A 7,845-nucleotide genomic window follows, 5' to 3' on the forward strand; every position below is an offset into this window, starting at 1 on the left:
AGAGAGAGAGAGAGAGAGAGAAAGCCATATTACATGCTAATTACTACATTCTGCCAGCAAACAAGAAAAACAAAAGTCAATAAAAAGCCTTGTCCTTCAGCATGTCCTTCATGAGGCATAAACATTTCATTGTCCTTCTACCACTTTGAGCTCCTCTCTTTCTGAAATACTTGTAATTTATCTTCCATTGATTCTTCCAGCAGAATCCTGATTTCCTTTTGCATTCTTCAGACTAAGGAATTCACAATGGAACAGTTAGAGGGAAATAATATTTTTGTAAAAAAAAAAAGAATGTACTATTTGTATTTTTTGTGGCTTTTTAAAAATTTTTTTGTTAGGTTTCTTGTCTACAACATGGAGTTTCTTGACTCATATTCTTTTCCCAAATTTTCCCACTCATAGAATACATATTATATTCTTTAGGAAACATTTCTCCCATCTTTCTACCCTCTCATCATGCTCACTCCAACTTTCAGCTTTTCTTCTTTACATATTTGCCCACGTGCATGACTGCAAACTCTGGCTCTAACATGTATCTCTCCCCAGAGCTCCAGTCCTGTTTCTCCAATTTTATGTTAGTGACCCTTGGCAACCTCAAAGTCAAAATTACCGTTTTGAACCCATTATTTTTTTTGCAAAGGTTTTCTCTTTTTCTCTGTCTCCCGAGTCAGCCAAGCTTGAAATGTTGGAGTAAGCTATTTTTTTTTGACTCTTCCTGCACCTTCTTGTGCCCTCGTCAATGAATATTCAAGCCTTCCAGTCTTTGTTCATACTATTGACCATATGGCATAGAGGACCAGCCCCTTCTCTCTCCATGTAACGTGTAAGCAAATTCATTGTCATGATCATGTCTTCACATATTAACACTGTTGATATTTAAGGAGTGATCCTTACATCTAATTTCTGCTACTTCCCTCAACACTATAGTTTAGGCTCTCATCACTTGAGACAAACTACTCACTTTGGAGAGACTGTGCCTACTGACTTTCTGATTTCAAGCATAATGACTATTCAGGGAACATGGTGATATTTAGTCTTAAACACTTGTAAGCAAATACTTAAAATGCAGATAAATGCTACATTTAAAATATTATTAGCACAAAAAGATATATATAAACTGATGATGACAAAGTGTGAGTTAGTAGACTTTCTAACAAAGTAAATCAGAGTACTAAAACAAAGGTAAAAGGAAAAGAGAAGGTTAGTAGAATTAGTTTTATGATGATACTTGAAGCACTGCCTCTGATCTCATTCTCACATATTATTTATCGCTATTTTTAAAACCAGCTCAAATTTACTTATAAGTCTTAGTTGACTTCATCTTTCTCTTCCTTTCCTATTTTGTTGTGAGACACAGTTCTGAATTTTACAACAGTATTTGATAGAATCACTAAAAAATAATCCCTAACCAAACACTCATTTTTGTGGCACTTTCTGCTAAAACAGGTCTTCTTTGAATTACTATCTAGAACACATTTGTATAGTAAGTCTTAAGAAAGCTGTTTTAGTTTCTGTCAGAAGTAAATCTCCCAGAACTGTCTCTGCCTCTTACTCTCTAGATTTGAGAGTGAGAAAAGAGTTGAAATACAATCCCTGTCTTCAAGCTCCTCAAAGAGAAACTAACCAATACTTTTAAATTAAATTGGCTTTTGAAAAGGACAAATTAGGGGGGCCAGTGCTGTGGCATGGTAAGTTAAGCCTCCACCTGTGGTGCTACCATCCCATATGGGGACCTGTTCTGTTCCGGCTGCTTCATTTCCAATCCAGCTCCCTGCTAATGCACCTAGGAAGGCAGCAGAAGATGGCCCAAGTGCTTGGGCCCCTGCACCCACGTGGGAGACCTGGAAGAAGCTGTGGTTCCTGGTTTCAGATCAGCCCAGCTCTGGCCATTGATGCCATTTGGGGAGTGAACCATCGGATAGAAGGCCTCTCTCTGTTTCTCCCTCTGTCTGTAACTCTACCTCTCAAATAAATAAAAGCTTAAAAAAAAGAAAAGGAAAAATCAAGACTGTATTATCCAGTAAATAGGTAAAAACATATATACCAACACAAGTACCACAAAAAAAAATAGAATAAAAAGCTTTTAGAAACCAATTGATCCGGCTGGCGCCACGGCTCGCTAATCCTCTGCCTGTGGCACCGACATCCCAGGTTCTAGTCCCGGTTAGGGCGCCGGATTCTGTCCCGGTCGCTCTTCTTCCAGTCCAGCTCTCTGCTGTGGCCGGGGAGGCAATGGAGGATGGCTCAAATCCTTGGGCCCTACACCCGCATAGGAGACCAGGAGAAGCACCTGGCTCTGCCTTCAGACCGGCGCACCGCGCTGGCCGCGGCAGACATTGGGGGGTGAACCAACAGAAAAGGAAGACCTTTCTCTCTGTCTCTCTCTCTCTCACTGTCCACTCTGCCTGTCAAAAAAAAAAAAAAAGAAAGAAAGAAAGAAAGCAATTGATCCAACTTGGACACCCTGGGAGGTCACTCTCCCCAGGCTCTGTCCAGGTGGCACAGGGGAGCACAGGGCTCTGCCCAATGACGTACAGTCACTTCCCACGCCGTTGGAGAGGAAGCGGGCCTTGAGTCTGCACCTGCATATTCCTACAGCTTCCCAGAGTCCTATGGACAATGACTGGGGAGGCAAACCATGCAGGAAACAGTCTAAGCATGCTAAGTTTCACATTGAAATGAGGTGTTTGAGAGTCTTATCCTATGTTTGTTGCCTTTCAGGAGAGAAGAGGAGCCACACTTGACTTTTGGGCATCAGCTCCTTTATTTAGCAAGAGTTGGTAAAGAATTTCTTTTAAAAACAGCACATTTTAAAGGTTTTCGGGATTCATGAGGTTTGGGTTTTTTAGAGCGATGTATTTCTGATGTAAAATGCTGCTAACAGTTCTAAAAATAAATTCATGTATTGTGAATTGAAATAAAGATGACTTCGGGAAAAAAACAAAACAATTGATACTGAACTTTTTAGAACATAATCAAAGTTGTCATTGAGAAGGAAAAAGCAAACTTTGTTAAACTTTGCCATAAATTTTTGTAACTTAGGGATGTTTTTTCATTTTAAATTAAATATGGGGTAAATACTACAATATTTTCAATATTCCATTTAAAGCCTATAAATGTTTTCATCTAAACTTAGGATGGATCTTTAAAAAATAAAACCAGTTTGTTTTATGCAAAATTTAATAATTTTATTCTTTACAAGACATCTTAAAATGACAAAATTATTCTAACAAAAACCTCATAGACTCCTCAAAGCTAAATTTTATTTCCAAGCACCCTCTGTGTTTAGATAAGGCCAAGTGACTGAGTTCTGGCCAATTAAATGCAAGCAGAAATGATGCATATGACTTCCTGGTCTGACTTATATAGTGTTTTTTTTTTCTTCTTACTGTTTGTTGAATTCTTTACTTAGTGGAGGGTTAAGCTTCTAATAAACTAAAAGTATGTCATATATATGTATACATATATACACTATAGAATACCACTCAACTATAAAAAAGAATGAAATCCTATCTTCTGCAACAAAATGGATGCAACTGGAAACCATTATGCTTAGTGAAATAAGCCAGCCCCCAAAAGACAAATAGCAAATGTGTTCCCTGATCCAAGGTAACTAATAGAGTACCTAAAGCCTAATGTATTGGAGTAAGAGATATTTTGAGCTTCAATGATTGTTTACAGCCCTGAACAGTATTCTTTTTTCCTTCTTACTATTTGTTGAATTCTTTACTTAGTGCAGGGTTAATCTATAAGTATAAAGTAAACTGAAAGTAGATCATTGTAAAAATTAAGAGAGGGGTTAGGAGAGGAAGGAGGAGGAAGGGTGAAAGCGTGAGTAGAGGAGGGGTAGTGTGGGAAGTATCACAATGTTCGTAAATCTGTAATATATGACATACATGAAATTTGTGTATCTTAAGTAAAATTTGTTAAAAAACTTAAAAAGAAAGAATAAGAAAGGAAGGAGGAGAGAGGGTGGGAGCATGGGTGGGAGAGAAATTGGGTGGGCAGTATCACTGTGCTCCTAAATCTGTGTATAGGAAATACACGAGGGGCCGATGCTGTGGCGCATCAGGTTAATGCCCTGGCCTGCAGTGGCGGCATCCCATACAGGCACCAGTTCAAGTCCCCGCTGCTCCACTTCCAATCCAGCTCTCTGCTATGGCCTGGGAAAGCAGTAGAAGATGGTCCAAGTTCTTGGGCCCAAGTCCTCCACGTGGGAGACCTGGAAGAAGCTCCTGGCTCCTGGCTTCAGATCAGCACAGCTCTAGGCGTTGCAGCCAATTGGGGAGTGAACCGTAGAATGGAAGACCTCTCTCTCTCTCCCTCTCTCTGCCTCTCCTTTCTCTGTGTAACTCTGACTTTGAAATAAATAAATAAATCTTTTAAAAAAAAGAAATACATGAAATGTATTCACTTTATATAAATTAAAAATAATGATAATTTTAAGAATATGAAAACATAAAAAAGAATATCAAAGGAAATCATCCCAAAGAAAGTTAAAATATATAGAGGCTAGAACTCACGTTTTAGTACAAATATTTCTTATTACTATTAACTAGAATTAATTTGATCTTTTTTTGGAGCATATATTTAATTGCAATGCTTAATAAAAGCCATGAATAGTTTCAAAAAGCTGTGTGCTTGCATTCTTCTAAATATTTGAAAAAAACTGGAGACTTCATAGATGCTCAGAAAAGCAGCAAAAGGTCAATAGCAATCAAGAGAATGCCAAAAAAGAAAAAAAAACTCATATTTTAAACAGTAGGAAATTCCATGGCATTTTATTTGTCTTTGTCCCACCCTATCCGTGGTATAGCATGCTATGGCCTGAAGGAAACAGTACCAATTCCTCCTTTCAGACTAGAGGGAACATAACCGACATTTGCAATTTTCTTACTCTCTTGGCTCCTAAAGATACAGGCCGGAGGGCCACCTATTTTCAGGGTAGCCCCTACAGTTCCAAGTTCCTGAGCAGCCCAGAGCCCGGTTGGCCTACACAGCCCCAAGCTTTGAGCCTACCCCACAACCAGGTAAACACTTCTGTCCTCAAGTACCAGGCTAGCACCTGTGAAAGGTCACCAGACTTTCCTGCCTGGCCTCTGCAGGCATGCCCATTCTATTGACCAGCCTCCGTGGCTCCATGTCCTAGCATACCTAGGGTACAGGCCTACTCTAGAACTTCCAGGGTCTAATAGCTTCTGTGCTGGGTTGACCTCCATGGACCCAGGATTAGGATTGTCTTTGCAGACCTAACTTCCTACAACCTAAGTGCCAAGGCCAGCCCTTGTGGACCTCGGCTCTAGGCTAGTACCTGCACACCTAAACTGGACCTCATGGCCCAAGATTCCAGACCACCATCCATAATCCTAGGCTCCAGGCCTGTCACTACAAATCTAGGCTCCATGCCTGTACCAGCATCAGATAAGCATAAAGCTCCAAACCAGTCCATGGGGCCCTTAAGTTAGTTCCAGTGGACCTAGAGTAAACCTATGATCCAGGACTTCTCCAATAGTCTCTGGTGCCAGATTAGGTCCCTGTAGGCTAAGTATCCAGAATCAGCCCTGCATACCCTACAGAGCAGCACTCATGCACCCACAAGCCAAGCTATCCCCTGTATACTCAAGTAACAGGCCCACTCGAATGCCAGGCCAGCCCTCAAAGACTCAGACTCCAGGTTTGTCCAGATGGACCAAAGTATGCCCAATAAGAATCTAGCCAGCCCCTATAGACTCAAAGTCATCAAAGTCCAGCCTACGCAAGGCCAGACCCCGTGGACCCAGTCTTTAGGTGGGCCCCCTGTGGCTGCAGGCTCCAGACTCAGTCCCATTGTCCCAGACTCCAGATAAATTCCAATCAATAGGTGAACTTAATTAGATCCGGGCCCAACCCTATGTACTCAAGCACCAGACAATCTTGCCCAAAGATGGCAACAGGAAGCCTTCCTGCAGTCTCCACCAGATGGCCTGTCTAGAATCTCTGCATAGATTGACTGATGAGGGATGTTCCCTCAAGAAATGTGAATCTTCAGAAACTAGAATAAGTTTCTGCTTCTTCAGAGGCACAGAACCAACATATGGCCATAAGGAACAAGGAAAATCAGAGAAACATGCCACCAGCTAAGGATAAGAATAGAGCACCAGTAATGGACTCTAAAGAAACGGAGAAGCATGAACTTCCTAGCAAAGAGTTCAAAATAGTTCCTTTCAGAAAGCTCAGCAAACTTCAAGAAAATACAGAGAAATTATTCGGCAAAATCAGGAAAATAAGAAATGAGCAAATTAGACACTTAAAAGATACATTGAACATATTTTAAAAATTTAAACAAATTTGAAGCTAAATTACAATGGACAAAATGTAAAACTGCAGTGCAGGGGTGAGTGCTGTGGCACAGCCCATTAAGCTGCCACTTGGAACATCGGCATTCCGTATCAGTGTGCCTGTTCAGGTACCAGCTATTCTGCTTCCAATCCAGCTTCCTGCTAGTGCATCCCGGGCTCGGCATAGTGTGGCCTGGTAATTGGGTTCCTGTCACCCACGTGAGAGAACCAGATGCCTAAAGGAGGGAAAATTCTCTCTCTCTCCGTGTGTGTGTGTGTGTGTGTGTGTGACACTATCTTTCAAGTAGATGAGAATAAATAAACACGTACTAAAAATGCAATGCAGATCATCAACAACAGAATTGATTGTCTGTGACTATGACAGATTATTTGAAAATATACAGTCAGAGGAAGGAAAAGAGAAAAGAAATGAAAAATTCCTATAAAATTTATTGGGCAGCATCAATAAAGGAAACATTCAAGTTGTATAAGCTTCAGGAAAGAGAGAAAATAGAGAGAGGACAATGAGAGAGACTCAAAAAAAAAATCATTTAAAGAATTAATAGCAGGGGCTGGCGCTGTGGCGCAGCGGGTTAAAGCCCTGGTCTGAGGCGTTGGCATCCCATATGGGTGCCAGTTCTAGTTTCGGCTGCTCCTCTTCCGATCCAGCTCTCTGCTATGGCCTGGGAAAGCAGTAGAAGATGGCCCAAGTCCTTGGGCCCCTGTACCCACGTGGAAGACCTGGAGGAATCTCCTGGCCCCTGGCTTCGGATCAGCACAGCTCTGGCCATTGAGACCATCTGGGGAGTGAACCAGCAGATGGAAGACCTCTTTCTGTGTCTCTACCTCTCTCTGTAACTCTGTCTTTCAAATAAATAAAATAAATCTTTAAAAACAAGAATTAATAGCAGAAAACTATATAAATTGGAGTCAAGATTAAGTAGCCAAGTACAGGAAGGTTAAAGGTCTCCAACAAGATTCAATCCAAAAAAGACTATTCCAATACACATTATAATCAAATTGTCACAAGTAAAAGACAAAGAGAGGATCCACAAAACAAAAGAAATAATCACATATAAGGGAGTTCAATAGGCTTTGCAGCAGACTTCTTCACAGAAATCTTGCAGAAAAGGAGGGAGTGCTATCATACATTCAGATTGTTGAATCAAAAAGATGAGAGAGAGAGAGAGAGAGAGAGAGAGAGAGAGAGAGAGAAACCTTGCCAATCAAGAATATTGTAGCTAGCAAAACTGTCTTTCAGAAACGGAGGAGATAGACTTTTCCAGATAAACAAAAGCTGAAGGGGTACATCACCTCCAGACCTGTCATAAAAAACTAATAAAGGGAATTTTTCAAGCTGAAAGAAAAGGATTTTAATTGATAACACAAAAATATATAAAACTCACTGGTACAAGTAATTACACATAAGCAGCCTGTGTACTTATGTTATAATGGGTAGTGTAAATCATTTTTATCTTCAATATGAAAGTTAAAAGACAAATCTATTAAAATAATAGGTGTAATTATC

General features: G+C 40.5%; 1 non-coding gene across 1 annotated transcript; it reads left to right on the plus strand.

Moving 5' to 3' along the window:
* The first annotated feature begins 2,450 nt into the window (after nt 1–2,450).
* Nucleotides 2,451–2,653, plus strand: LOC127485031 (small nucleolar RNA SNORA73 family). The gene has a single exon (XR_007912234.1). It is a non-coding gene; the product is annotated as a small nucleolar RNA SNORA73 family (small nucleolar RNA).
* Nucleotides 2,654–7,845: the final 5,192 nt, after the last annotated feature.

This window comes from Oryctolagus cuniculus, chromosome X (genome assembly GCF_051225735.1).
Source record: "Oryctolagus cuniculus isolate XC-2025 breed Fujian yellow rabbit chromosome X, ASM5122573v1, whole genome shotgun sequence".
In the NCBI taxonomy this organism is placed as follows: Eukaryota; Metazoa; Chordata; class Mammalia; order Lagomorpha; family Leporidae; genus Oryctolagus; species Oryctolagus cuniculus.